Genomic DNA, 15,241 nt, shown 5'->3' with positions numbered 1-15,241 from the left:
GCAGACATTTTCCCCGTTAGTGCAGACTGTTCTAGAGAGAGGGCCATTGGCTCACAGTGAACCTTTTAAATAAATATTTTAATGCATCAGAAACAGCTTGTGAATAACATGTGTGATGATTGCTTCAAAAATAAACCCAAATGATCATTTTATGAGAATGGCATGCTTCCACGTCTCTGAAACTTCACAAAGTGTTCACAAAGCTCTTCCTGCATTGCATCACAGAAAGATTGATCGTGCGGAGAGCCACTTTCAGAACTGTGAGGATTCCAGGATAATGTAGAAGTTCTACCAGGGAGTGACTGCAAGGCGGGCTCCTCTTGTCTCTGGGAGGAGCAATGCTCCATCATGAGAACATCTCTCCTGGATCCAGAGGTACAGAAACTGAAGGGTGGGTACAGATCAGATTTCAGGCCGTCTACTCAAGGGAGGCAAAACGTGTTGGGTAAAGCAAGCCCTTGGCCTGTTTCTCAACCCCTGAGTGGCAGTCGCCAGCTGTTTAGCGTAGATGCCACAGGATTTGGCAATAGTGGAGAATAATTTTATGACTTTCTTCACACAGAGGCTCAGTGAGATCTGAAGTGCATCTATAGCTCATATCAGTCGTGTATTGTCGTTCGTATATTTAATCGGAAAAGGACAAATTCGAACTAAGTCAGCCAAATAATTTATCTCTAATGAAATTATTTTACGTATGATAGATGTCATCTAGAACCACGTGCGGTGTTCCAATCAACCTCTGCTTTACCTGACTGGACCTTCCTTAAAGGTCTAGCCGATTGTCTCTCACTCGTGGAATCCAGGCATCGAGAAACATGCCAATAATGTCCATTTTCACCTCCACTGTGTGTCCAGTTATTTCCAGGGAGCTTTACTTCAGCCTTGAACTAGCTGTGTATACATAGTACAAGTATGTAGCAGGCCGACATCAACCTCAATTAGCTTGTTTCTCGGGGTGTGTGTTTTTCTTTCTTTTTTCCTTTTGGCTACATCTTTTCTCAAAGCACACACACTTTCTGCATACACCTTCACCCTTACTCCTTCAAATCCTGGATAATAAAAGTTCATTGTAGCTTAAATTCATATGATTTCTGAAAACAAGACCTGTGTTTCATTTCTAGGAAAACAATGTCTTAAGTGGAGCAGGACGAAATGTTCCTAAGTCCATAAACACCAACCAGTGTGGCTCTTTGACCTGTTAAATTTTATTCCAGATTCCCTTCTGCCTTTGAACCTGTCATACACATATTCATACCAGTAGTTTGAACGATGCCCCCAAATCCCTAATATTCTCCAGTGCAAACAGGATAGATGGGATTCCCCTTGGTCCAAATGTTCTCGTCCAAACTCTCATTGGATCAGCTTAGTGGCTCTAACACTGAGATGCTTCTGATGTATGTATATCTATGTGCTGTCGTCATGTCCACATTTCCCCTCACATTCGCTGTTTTCTTATATGCACAGAGAGGTCTACATTTAACAGATAAATCTCAGGATAGAGCAAATAGAATAACTCACCCATCAGACTTTATTGAAGCTCCTAATTTGTGAGGGGGAAAATTTTTATTTTGCTTTAGTTACTAAAGGTTATTCATGAACGGGTCCACCTAATCTGAAGACATCTTCTAGAAGTCAGCTTCTAGCTAGAACCTCTTACCGGGAACGTGCCATTCTACCAATGTGTGGGCAAATCAGAACAGTAATATCCTTTGTGTTCCCAAGTGCTGCTCTCTATTTCTATGGAAAAATTGCTGGTGGGGTGGAGGGAGGTAACCTATTCCCAGGTATTATGCTGAACCATACAGTACTGTTAATGTTGGATCGCATTGTTACAAAAAAGTCATTCCATGTGACTCATCTAATATGGAAGCATTAATGGTGCTTTCTAGACACGATAAATTTTATTCCACACACCTAAGCAAATAGGAAGGTGGTGGGCAACCAGTTAAGTGTCTTAAATAGCAGACCCTTTTTACAGCTGTAGCTTTATGAGTCTCTCGGAGAGGCCATTTGGTTCTCTGAAATATCCATCCCCCCGCCCTTCGCCAGAGAAGAGAGCCTCGTCTCTGGCAGCACAAGCCAGGTAAGAACTAAATAAGATGCCAACGGAAGAGCCCTAAAGCTGATAATACGCAGCCATTACTCTCTGGCACCATTTTAATGCAGTGACCCCAAAGACATTTGCGAGTTACAACACTGATCAGGATGTACTTTACACATCTTTACTTTAGGTCACTTCCCTTAGCTAAAAGCAGAAATATTAGGAAGGTGCTCCAGAATCAGGAAATGGCGCTAGACAGATGCGCACGAGCTGGATCGCTTCTCATGCACCCTAGAGAATTGCATTGACAATGTATTAAAACTAAATTATCTTTAAAAGTGAGCACGATTAATAACAACCCATAGAGCAGGTAAAGATTTCTATGGTCAAAGAAAAAGAAAATTAGACAGGGTTGTTGGCATTGGGGTTGGTCTCCGGATACCCCTGTGGTTAAATTATCGCCATTTTACAGCAAAACTCCTTAGAATAGGGAGAAACAAATAAGCAAACGTAGCTCTTCATAGGACTAACACGCGTCCCTTCTGCCCATCTGGGAAGGTGACCTAGACCCGCGGAGGCTGTTAATAATCGTGCATCCAGAAGGGATTTCTGGTCCTTTGTCTCTGGGAAGGGCAGTATTAGATCATGAGAACACATTCCTGGGACCCAGAGAAACTGGCTGAGGGAGGGACACATGTGACATAGATCGGCCAACATGGAGACATTTCCATTTTTACTAAGCAGCTGCATTTCCCACTTCCTTCTTTTTCTTTACGACACCCACAGTTTCTGAAATTTGAAACTCGGACCAGGCAATTGTTCTATGGTTTTGCACATCTTTTCTCCAAATAGCCAGAGTGATTACAAAGCAGCAACTAATATTTCTCATCTACTCTGATGGCAACAGCGTACAGCCGAGTGTATCTTCATAGGCAGTGAACGAGAAATTCGTGTTTTATGTGCATAATGCCAAACACCTAGAAAATTGAAAGTTGCACATTGTTCGGGATCACGTAGACGCAGACATCATCTGCGACACACTTGTAACTAGGAGAAGGAAGTCGCTAAACTAAGCCTAGTCTATTTATGGTTGTTTGTTATTTATATTTTAAGATATATGCCTTTCCCTTTCTAGTATATGTGTTACGTATAAACTTACAATTTTTGACTAATACATTGTTCATGTGAAAGGAAGATTAATTAGAAAAATATGCTTTTGACGATATGTTCTGATAATGACTAAAGTAATAATACTTTATGTACCTGTTTTACTAATTTACTGATTTAAAACCTTACCACTTTTTACTTTTTTAATCTTAATTTTTATTTATTTTGAGAAACACAGAGACCGTGCAAGTGGGGAATGGACAGAGAGAGGGAGAGAAAGAGAGAGAAGCCCAAGCAGGCTCTGTGCTGACAGAAGCCCAACGTGGGGCTCGATCCCACGAACCATGAGATCATGACCGGAACCAATATGAAAGGAGAGAGAGAGAAGCCCAAGCAGGTCCTACACTTTCAGTGCAGAGCCCGACACGGGGCTCAAACTCAGGAGCCGTGAGATCACGACCTGAGCCAAAATCAAGAGTTGGATGCTTAACTGACTGAGCCACCTGGGCGCCCCTAAAAATATCATTTTATTTTATTTTATTTTATTTTATTAAAAAAAAATTTTTTTAACGTTTTATTTTTGAGACAGAGAGAGACAGAGCATGAGCAGGGGAGGGTCAGAGAGAGGGAGACACAGAATCTGAAACAGGCTCCAGGCCCTGAGCTGTCAGCACAGAGCCCGACGTGGGGCTCGAAGTCACGGACCTCGAGATCATGACCTGAGCCAAAGTCAGCCGCTTAACCGACTGAGCCACCTAGGCGCCCCTAAAAATATCATTTTAAAACACTTTTTTGTGCCTATTCTCTTTTTTGCCCTTGCCATAGACATAATATAGATAGGATTAATATTATTTCAATGTTGTAGCTATTGAAACTTGTAACTCCAAAGCAAATATTGATAAACAAAATCACTATTTTTGTAACTCTTGAAAGGAAATGGAGACTAGTTCCCAGATATTTCTGGGGGAAAAAAGGCATAATCGGGGCTATCTAAGTTACTAAATTTTAAAGGGGTTAGATTTGCATCTTCCATTTTTCACCGGTTTGGGTTGGTTGAGGCTGACAGTCTATCCATGGGTACGTGTTTGCAGTTCGGATGACTTGCTAACCCATATCAATAGCAAGGCCTGGTTTTGTCCCCCACCCCCACCCCTGCCACTTCATACACTATCTGGACAAAGGTGGTAGGAAATATTTTATTTATGATTCAGGGAATACATGTCATTGATTATTTGGAACCCACACAAATAAACTTTTGATTGGTCGCCCACATGAAAAACAGAAAAAGTAAATTGCAATACAGGAAGCAAACATTTGCTGAACAAAAGAGAGAATTCGGTGAAAAACGAGTAACAACAAAAACTTTAAATGTCTTTACTTCTTGTACCCAAAAGGAGAGAACGTAGCTAATACCACCTCTGGTCTAACACAAAGTAATCATCTAGGCCATGTTACTGAATGCTTGGGAGAACAGTAGTCTTCTTTAATGTCAATTAATGACTCAACTTATTCCAACAAGCACCAGTTCATTGATTAAATGCTTGCAAGGTGCCCAGCGTGATGTGCGCTCTTGATGGTGCAGGTTGCATAACCACCGCCCTGACTCCACGGGTCCTGCTTTTCTCAGTCCTCGAGCAAAACATGCCAGGAGATCAGTTTCTTCATCACGAAGCTTTGCAGAAAGGGCTGCATCGAAATTAATTTTCCAAGATAAAAATTATGAAAATGAACGTGTTTAAAGCTAGACTTTGAATCAGATGATTTCTCCGAAGTGAAATAGTTCCAGTATCCTAATTTTTCCCGGCATAATTTTAAAGATTAACGCTCTTTCTCCTCCCCACCCCCAAAGAGATCATTTGCAAAGATTTATGTCTATCATATTCAGGAGCAGCTATGAGCAGGGGTGGATATTTTTTACATAAGTGTAATTATATGTAAGTGCTATAATTTAATTACCACGATCCCATCCCTATTGATTTCAGATACTCATCTGGAGCCTACAGATATGGTTGTGTGAAGCTGACAGATCGCATCATCTGTTTGAATGCCGATGGACACTGTAGGAAGACAAAAAAGACCGTTCGTTAAAGAATAGCAAGGAATTTGGTTCCAGGAAGCATTAAGGTAACTATTTTACATTAAAGGCTAGATTTTCAGGTAAAGGGGGTAGGATAAAACACGGTCATGCAACACCTAAGATACAAAAGTGCAAAATACAGATATACAGATTAAACATAAAGATGTAAATTGATAGTGAAATTAAACGCTAGGTAAACATTCACCATCATCAACAATTCAAGTCAGTGAGTGGGATGGTAGCAGATACAAATTTAAAAATTCAAATCAGGCAAAGCGAACATTTTAATCCTATCCCTGTCTCCGGACAGCAGAATGCAAAATCCGCATTGATTAAATCCTTAGACTTCTCCTAATATTCTATAGTTTGGAAAAGGGGGCGCTGGGAAACACCAAGGGAGAAAAACCCTCAAGAGAAAGGTCCGTTTCACAACCGCAGGACATTAGCATGAGCAGGAAGGACTTCTGAGTCTGCTATGGGCTTTCAGGAGCCGTTCACTGGGCTTTGCAGCGACTCCTGGGGCTCTTCTAAGAGCTATTCAGTAGGATGTACTCTCGGGTTGATCATCTGTCTCTCAGGGTCAAGGATTTAAGTTCCAGAAGGGCAGGATCATGTTTGACATATTCATGCTACATCCTCAAGGTGAGAATAAAATAAAAATATATTAAAGAAAATTAAAAGAAATCAAAGAAAAGAAAAGAAAAACGTGTAAAAGCTATAAAAAAAAAAGAACTCTGTTGGAAAAAAAATCAAGAAATAGCAACACAGATCTTCTTTACATGCTTTCCACTATAGAAGAATTTAATAAATTTATGAACTCAATAAAAAGAACTCCAAAAATGAGTTGATAAAAGAAAAGACGTGAATGAAGAAACCAAAGTATATCATATAGTCCATCTGATGGTTTTCATAAGCGGGTAATACACATCATCCAGTGTAATTTTATATTGACAATCTAGTGAGTACAGAAGACTTTTATCCACAGTCAACAGATGTTGAGACATTGAACTGAGTCATAGCGATAAATTATTGATGCATGTTTTGGAAGGTGTTCTCAAAAATTGTAACATTTAATTAAACTAGTAAAACTTTCCCTTACAATTTATAGTTTTATTATTAGATTACTGTTGGGTTTTTAATATTCATCTTTGTTAATTTTATCTTGAATTCACACATGAGGCATTCTGGATCAGAGACAGATTTCTGATTAAATGCCTCACAGTAAATAAGAAGTCGGATGGCCCCTTTTTGCCCCTAATTTTTACCTCTAAGGCAACGCAATAAAAACTGATGGGAATTCTTCCCACACAAACTGCCAGTCTGTGAGTGTGGTGGTTGGTTTTACGTGACAACCTGGCTAGCTGTGCTGCCCAGTTAATTCATCGAATGTTAACCCAGGTGTGGCTGTGAAGTTGTTTTTCAACTGGCTTTAAGTAAAGGAGTTTGCCCTTGATAATGTAGGTGGACATCATCCGATCTGATGAAAGGACTTACAAGGTTTCCTTGAGGAAGAAATTCTGCTTCCATTGTAACCTCCACCCTGTGTGAGATACCTGCCGGCAGCCTCACTTAAAGGTTCCTCATTGGCTAGGTGGTCCCTACAATTATGGAAGTCTCATACTGTCTCTTTATTTATATTCTACACACACACACACACACACACACACACACACACACACTGCTAGTTCTGGTTTTCTAGTAGCATCCTGACTGAGACCCACTTTGGTACCAAGAGTGGGGTGATGCTATAACAAATATTGAAAAATATTGGAACGGCAGGTGCCTGGGTGGTTCAGTCATTTAAGTATCTGACTTCAGCTCAGGTCATGATCTCATGATTCATGAGTTCGAGCCCTACATTGGGCTCTCTACTGTCAGAGGAGAGCCTGCTTTGTATCCTCTGTCCCTCCCTCTCTCTGCTCCTCCCCTGCTCACGCTCTCTCTCTCTCTCAAAAATAAACATTAAAAATACTGAAATGGCTATGGAATTGGATAAAAGTTGGAAGATGGAAAGATTATTTTGAGGGCCATAATAGGTAAAGCCCAAGTTGCCTTGAAAAGACTGTTGGCAGAAACACAGATGTTAAAGGCAATTCTTCTGAGAGTTCAGAAAAAAGTAAGGAGTATGATGGAGATGGCTTCTGTTTTTATGGAGAATATATTTATATTTATTAATTATATTATATTTATATATTAATACATGTATTTAAGGACAGAATGTTGGACACAGTGGACATCACCTTCTAATATACTATAGAATTCATTTGCTTACTATGCTTATTATGTATAGTCTGTCTTCCCAACTAGAATTTAAGCTCCATGAGGGCAGGGATCTGTGTCTACAACGGGGCCTGGTGCCTGGTGGGCACAAAATAAATACCTGTTTAAAATAAACAGAGGAAGCAAATACCTTGCCTTTTCTCAAAAACCAACACCCTTATCAGAATTCGAATTACAGATGTGAGCTACAGATCATTTAAAAGAAATAAGTTCATACAATTTTTTGAAAGGCAATTGAGAGAGTTGCAAGTTGACTGCAACTTCGAGGATTTGACTTAGAAGAGATAATTACCTAAGAGCAGAAAGATGTTTGCATGAGAATTATTATCACAGTGCCTTATGTAATGAAAATTCGAAGCAAAAAGGAATCATTAGGATACTGTCATGTAAGTTATAGTGCTGGGACACCATGTAATATTATAAAACAATTATAAATATGATACCTTGAACCAAGGTAGTGACAACGTAAATGGTGAGAAAATGTCAGATAATCAAAATTTCTTGGATATTGGTCACATGTTGTGAGAAAAAGAGAACAATCAGAGATGACCCCAAGAGGTTCCCTCTGGGTATCTGGTAGGTAAACTTGACATCAAATGACAAGAGGAAGTTTGTCAGTCGATATTTCAGTTGGAAATATTAGAATTTCAGTATGGACATGTTAAATGTGACATTTCTAGCAGTCATCTGTTGTGGGTTTGATTTTGTTTTCCCAACAGACATATCAAAGTCCCAACCTCTGGTACCTGTGCATGTAATCTTATTTGGAAATAGGACCTTTTCAGAGATAATCAAGTTAACATAAGGTCATTAGGGTGGGCCCTAATCCAAAGTGACTACTGTCATTACAAGAAGAAGTGAAGTGCACAGAGGCAGAAGGGAAAAACGAAAAGGCATGGGACAATGGAGACAGCGGTTGGAGTGAACCAAAGAATTTCAGCAGAGACATGAAATATATTCTTCTCAAGAGCCTTCAGATGGAAGAGTGCAGCCTTACCTTGATTTCAAGCCTATAGCCCCTAGAATCATGAGAAAATGTTCCTAATGTTCATAGCCACAATTTTATTGCAGCAGCTCTAGAAAACCAGTACAGTGATGAATAAGAATAAATGAGTATAAATGAGTATTCCTGTGCCTTTCAGGAAGGTCTTGTCCATACTCCAGTCCTTTGGTGTGTAAAGAAATCTCTCCAAGGCCCAGTAGCCCTATGTATCTAGGATTTTATCACCTAGAGATGTCTCCAGTGTCCTGAGCTCCATTTATCCTTGGAGACCTTTGGGCACTAACTATTTGGCCCAGAGACAGAGCACCTGGCTGGCTCAGTCAGTTAAACATCTGACTCTTGATTTGGACTCAGGTCATGATCTCACAATTCTTGGGATTGAGCCCTGCATTGGGGCTGACAGGGCAGAGGAGCCTGCTTGGGATTTTCTCTGTCCCTCTCTCTCTCTGCCCCTCCCATGCTCTCTCTTTTTTTAAAAATAAATAAATAAACATTAAAAAAAGGTAATAGAATGTTTATTATCTTTTTGGATCAGAGCAGTTAAGCAGACACATGACTATGGGTGAAACTCTCAGCGTGTATAAAGAGTGTCGGGAGCACCTGGAAATCCAGCCAAGCTTTATCTCTCCACAATTACAAATGACTAATATTGGCAATAAAAGCAAGACTAAGTAGTAAGGTTTAAAATACTGAAATGATACAAATTATATTCTCTGATCAAAATAGAATTGAGCCAGATATAAGTAACAGAAAGATGTGTGGAAAATCCCTAAGTATTTGCAGATTAAAGACCACACATCAAAATAATTTATGGACCAAAGAAGAAATCACAAGTTAAGTTAGATAATAGTTTAAACTGAATTAAATAAAAACCAGCATTTCAAAATGTGCTTTTCAGTCAAAACAATGCTCTGAGAAAAATTTACAGCATAAAAGCTTCATGTTATAAAAAGAAGAGTCTCAAATCAATGATCTGAACTTCCACATTAAGAGGAACCTTAACTACCCTTATTGTGGTGATTATTTCACAATATATACATGTATCAAATCATCAGCTTGGATACCTTAAACTTAAATTCCTCAAAAATTTATATGTCAGTTATAACTCAAGAAATCTGGGGGAAGAATTCAAAGACAAGAAGAGCAAATTAAACCTTATGTAAATAGAAGGGGACAAATTATAAAAAGAGAACAGAAATAAATGAGAAAATGGACCTATAAATCAATAAAATACAAAGCTGTTTCTAAGAAAAGAAAATTGAAATATATTCAATCACAATAAACAAGAAAAAAATGGAAATAAGACACAAATTATCATGTCAGGAATGAACAAAGGGGCATTACTACAAACCCTACAGACATTACAGAATAATAATAGCATCAATAACAGGACCCATATCAGAGATACAAGAGAGGACATTGCTAGATAGCCTACATATAGGATAAGAATATGAAAAGAATAATAGGAATAATTATGAAAAAACTATACGCTCATAAAATTTTCAAGTTAGGTGAAATGGGTAAATACTTCAAAATATACACAATACCAAAACTCACTCAAGAAGAAATGGATGATCTCAATAATTCTATATATACTAAAGAAATTTAATCTATAGTTAAACATATTTACCTTAAAACAAATCCATATCCAAATTGTTTCCCTGGTATATTCAACCAACATTAAGGTAAAAAATAACAGTTCCTCAAAAATATTACAGAAAATATAAGAGTAAAGAATCTCTCCCACTCATTTTATGATGTCAGCATTAAGCTGATACTAAAACCAAATTTAAAAATTTATAAGAGAGGCACCTGGGTGGGTCAATTGGTTGAGTGTCCGGCTCTTGGTTTTGGCTGAGATCATGTTCTCACAGTTTGTGGAATCGAGCCCAACGTTGGGCTCTGTGCTGACAGTGCAGAGCCTGCTTGGGATTCTCTCTCTCCCTGTCTCTCTCAGCCCTTCCCCTGTTCATATGCACTCTCTCTCTCTTTTTCTCAAAATACGTAAACTTTTGAAAAGTTATAAGAAAGAAATCTACATCTCAATATACCTGATGGATATAAATGCAAAAATCATTAATAAGATTTTAGCAGTCAAATCCAACATTACACAAACAGAGAAATACATCATGAAATAGTTCAATATTTAAGAACCAATATTTCTGCACTGGGATGCAATAAATGGGAAAGAATGTTTCTCCCAAACTTGGGAGAAGAAAAGAAAAAATTTCAAACTAAGTTCAAATTCATAAATTTCTCTTTAATACACTGGATAACTGAAGATACAGAGCAGACAACTCACCCCAAATTGAAGGAGAGATTGACACCTTCAGAGAGAGGGATTTGTAACTTGCTTACCTGGGATGGTTGTGATCACACACTGGCAGCAATGAAGGATGTAGGCAATAATTGGAAATATGCCATTTTAGGGTTGTTACACTAGATGAAAAGTGGTAAAATAACATTTAAAAGTAGACTATGATGAACTGACAACCATCTTTAAAAAATAATATATAAGTCAATAGGGGAGATAAGAAGGAATCATAAAAACTTTCCAATTAACCCAAGAAAAGGAAGAAAGGTTGGGAATAAGTAAACAAAGAAGCATGGAAGAAGTAGAAAACTTCTTCCTACTTCCAGTCTACACAAGATGACATAGACTCGTTACCCAATGCTTTCCTGCCACAGCATGGAAATAGTGCAAGAAGCAACTAAAGGAAAGTTCTAGAAAGGGAAAAGTTAAAACAGTCGAGCTAAGGACCCAAGGACTGGAGGGATGCCAGAGAAGCAAGGTATCTTAGGACCCCCATCCCCACCCCCCCCCAGACACATAACAGAAGAAGTGGCCATGCCCAGAATTCTCCAGCTCCAGGCTGATGATAGAAGGGATCCATATAGGGTCATTTATCCCTGGGCTGTGTAGGAGTCTTGAGAGACCCCAGCAGAGAATGGAACTACAGCTGCAGACTGGTAGAGAGCCACATATCCCGCAAAGTATCTGTAGTGAGAACTATCAAAATAAAGAACTCTCAAAACTCAACAGTCACAAAAATCCAATTAGAAAATGGGCAAAACATATGAGGGGACATTTTACTGAAGAAGATGTATAGACGTCAAACAAGCACAGGCAGAGATGCTCCGCATCATTAGCCATCAGGGAATGCAAACGAAAACACGATGAGATCCCTACACACCTATCGAAATGGATAAAAGTAACAATAGTGACATCAGCGAATGCTGGCAAGGATGCAGAGAAACTGGGTCATTCGTGCATCGCCGGGAGTATGTGAAGTGCTACAACGAGGAAAGAAAACCGTTGGGCGGTTGCTTTTAAAACACGAAACTACCACACAGCCCAGCAGTTGCACTCTTGGGGATTTATTCCAGAAAAATACATTCCCACAAAGGAAATTTTGTGGGAAAACTTACATTCCCACAAAGACTTGCCCGTGAATGTTCACAGCAGCTTTGTTAGACCAGATGAAAACCGACAAGAACCCAGATGTATTCAGTGGGTGAAGAGCTAAACAAACTTCAGCACGTGCATCGTGGCTTGGACCACCACGCCGCAGGAGAGTAGAATGAGCCATTGGCACACCACGTAGATGAACCTGATGGACCTCAAAGGAATTATACTCACTGAAAAAAAGCCAACCTCGAAAGGCTACAATGCCATGTGACTCCATTTATGTAGCTTTCTTGAAATGACAATATTCCGGAAATGAGGCCAGATTAACAGTTGCCAAAGATTAGGGACAGGGTGGGAAAACAGAAGAAATGTGAGTGTGGTTGTAAAAGGGCACATGAGAGGCATCCTTGTAGATACGGCATAGTTCAGTGTCTTCACTGTGATGTCTTCACTGTGATATAAACTGCCCATAAGATAAAATTGTATACAAGGAGTATGCAAACAAAAATGGATACAAGGGGTGTGTGTGTGTGTGTGTGTGTGTGTGTGTGTGTGAGACTGTGATGGTGTGGATACACAAACTACACATGATAAAATCGCATACAAGGAATATGCAAACAAAAATTGCATATAAGGTGTGTATGTGTGTGTGTGTGTGTGTATGTGTATGTTTCACACAGGAAAATGAGTGCAATAAAAACTAGGAGAATCCGAATAAGATTAGTAGATTGTGTCACTATCAATGTAAATACTTTGTGAGATTGTACTACAGTTTTGCAAAAAAAACCTCTCCTGTTTGGGGGCACCTGGGTGGCTCAGTCAGTTAAATGTCCGACTACTGGTTTTGGCTCAGGTCGTGATCTGATGGTGTGTGAGTTCGAGCCCCACATCGGGCTCTGTGCTGGCAGTGCACAGCCTTCTTGGCATTCCCCCTCTCTCTCTCTCCCCCCCCCCCCGCATGCATACACTTGTTCTCTCTCTCAAAATAAATAAATAAATATTATAAAATAATTTTTTAAAACTCTCCTGTTTTAAAAGACAGAGGTTATAATACTTTATAACTAAAGGGATTCACCCCAGAAATGCAATACTGTTTCAACATTTAAGTCTTACCAAATATTAGCAACACTGGAATACCAATATAGCACACCAACAGTGCACAATTTATCAACAGACCAAAAGAAAGATGTCACGATTGTCTCAATAGATGCACAAAAAAGCATTTAACATCCTCTTACAATAAAACCATTCAGAAAAAGAACAGAGGAGAAATCCCTTAATTCGAAAAAGGGCACAGACACAAAATCTAACAACAGCAACAGTTAGAACTAAGTGAAGGTAGAATGATGGTCGGTTACAAAATACAAGGTCAGCATACAAAAATCACTTTTATTTCTATAAACAATCAATGAACAACTGGGAATATTAATTTAGAGTACCATTTACAATAGCTCCACTCCAAACAGAGCATTTAGGTTAAAAGCCTAGAAAAATTATGTGTGGGACCTGTATTGTGAAAACTAAAACAAACAAAAAAATGCTATTGTCAGGGAACAAAGGCCTTGAACCCGGAGGGAAAGGCCATGTTCACACATGGGAAAACTTGACACAGAGCGTCAGCTCTCTGCAAAGTGATCTGCGGCTTCATTGCAATTGCCATCAAAATCCAAGTGGATTTTTCGTAGATATTTACAAGCTGATTCTAAAGCCAGGGTGGAAACGTTAAGGAACTAGAATGGCTGAAATATTTTATTTTATTTTATTTTATTTTATTTTATTTTATTTTATTTATTTTTTATTGAAAAATTTTAATGTTAATTTACTTTTGAGAGAGAGTGAGAGACAGCATGGGCAGGGGAGGGGCAGAGAGAGAGAGGGAGACACAGAATCCAAAGCAGGTTCCAGGCTCCGAGCTGTCAGCACAGAGCCCGACGCGGGCTTGAACTCACAAACCGTGAGACCGTGACCTGAGCCGAAGTCGGACGCTCAACCGACTGAGACACCCAGGCGCCCCTAAAACATTTTTAAAAAGAGAAAAATGGGAGGCTCGCATTACCTGATATTCAGATGTACTCTAAAGCTTCAATCATCTAAGCAGCGTAGAATTGGTAAAAACATCAACACGTAGACCCGTGGAGAAGAATGGAGAGTATAAATAGCCCCACTTAAATATATTCTATTGATTTTGACTATGGCGCAAAGACAAGTCAGTGGAGAAAGGATACTTCCGCCCAATGGTGCGGGGACAATGGGACATCCACATAAAAAAGAGATGAAACTCAACGCGAATCTTACACTTCATACAAATTATCTCAGAATGGATCACAGGTCTAAATATAGAGCACAAAGCGATATCACTTTCAAAATAAAACATAAAAGAAACTCTTTATAACCATAGGGCAGGCAAAGAGTTTTCATCCGACCCCTAACACAGGTTCCATAAAAGAAAATAATCTGTAGATTGAATTCATCAACATTCAAAATTAAAAACTTTTTTGCGTTGCAAAGAATGCCATAAAGAGAGCCTGAGAATAAAGTTGCAGTCGGGGAGAAATTACCTGCAAGTTACGTAGTAAATCCAAATTTCCGTTTAACCTTTGGGACTGTGTGGGCCGGGGCTTTTTCCTTTGTGGTGCTTTATATTTCGACAGAAAGACATCTTTCCAAGTGGCGGTGTTTTGATTCTTCCATGTACCCGCATCATCGTACCACCAAATTTTCACAAGAGTCTTCATTGCAGGTTTCAGATGGCAAAAATCATTGTTTTATTTTATTTTCAAAAATTGCAGTCAGCCCCTCTGCGTCTAGCGATGTGATAAAGCTGAAATAGAATGGGCATCATTGGATGGGCTTTTGTCACTAATGCTGTGGGAAATGACTGGAAAAAATAAGCATCATTGGAGACAGATGCATTCATGTTTTAAGGCAATAAAGTGTAACAAAACCCGGAAATGGACACTCATAACAAAACCTGAGGGAATCCCAGCAATTTGGTCCCTTTCTTCCCTAAGAAATAACTTTCGTTGTTGGCTGTTATTTGAAGATACGTGTTTTTTCCCCCTTCCCTTCCTATTCGATTTGGTTGAAGCCACTGCAGTGTTTTACCAGGTGAAAGATAGGTATTTCAAGAAATGAGCCACATCGGTATTATATCTATTACCTCATAATATGGCTATTGAAGTCCTGATGTGCACACTCTAAAGAGATCACTGGGAAAATTTCTGCTGGTCCCAGAAATATGAGTGGACCAAAAGCTATCCACAGGAAACTGGCAATCTAAGACATGTAGACACAGGAGGCAGCAGATGTGTTTATTTTTAAATG

The 15,241-nt window shown here is 39.2% G+C and overlaps 1 long non-coding RNA gene across 1 annotated transcript; it reads left to right on the top strand.

Moving 5' to 3' along the window:
• The first annotated feature begins 302 nt into the window (after nucleotides 1-302).
• Nucleotides 303-14,916, top strand: LOC132665138 (uncharacterized). The gene is made up of 3 exons (XR_009603997.1): nucleotides 303-375; nucleotides 5,131-5,272; nucleotides 14,569-14,916. It is a non-coding gene; the product is annotated as an uncharacterized LOC132665138 (long non-coding RNA).
• Nucleotides 14,917-15,241: the final 325 nt, after the last annotated feature.

This window comes from Panthera onca, chromosome D3 (genome assembly GCF_046562875.1).
Source record: "Panthera onca isolate mPanOnc1 chromosome D3, mPanOnc1 haplotype 2, whole genome shotgun sequence".
In the NCBI taxonomy this organism is placed as follows: domain Eukaryota; kingdom Metazoa; phylum Chordata; class Mammalia; order Carnivora; family Felidae; genus Panthera; species Panthera onca.
This window is presented reverse-complemented; position numbering and strand designations above follow the sequence as displayed.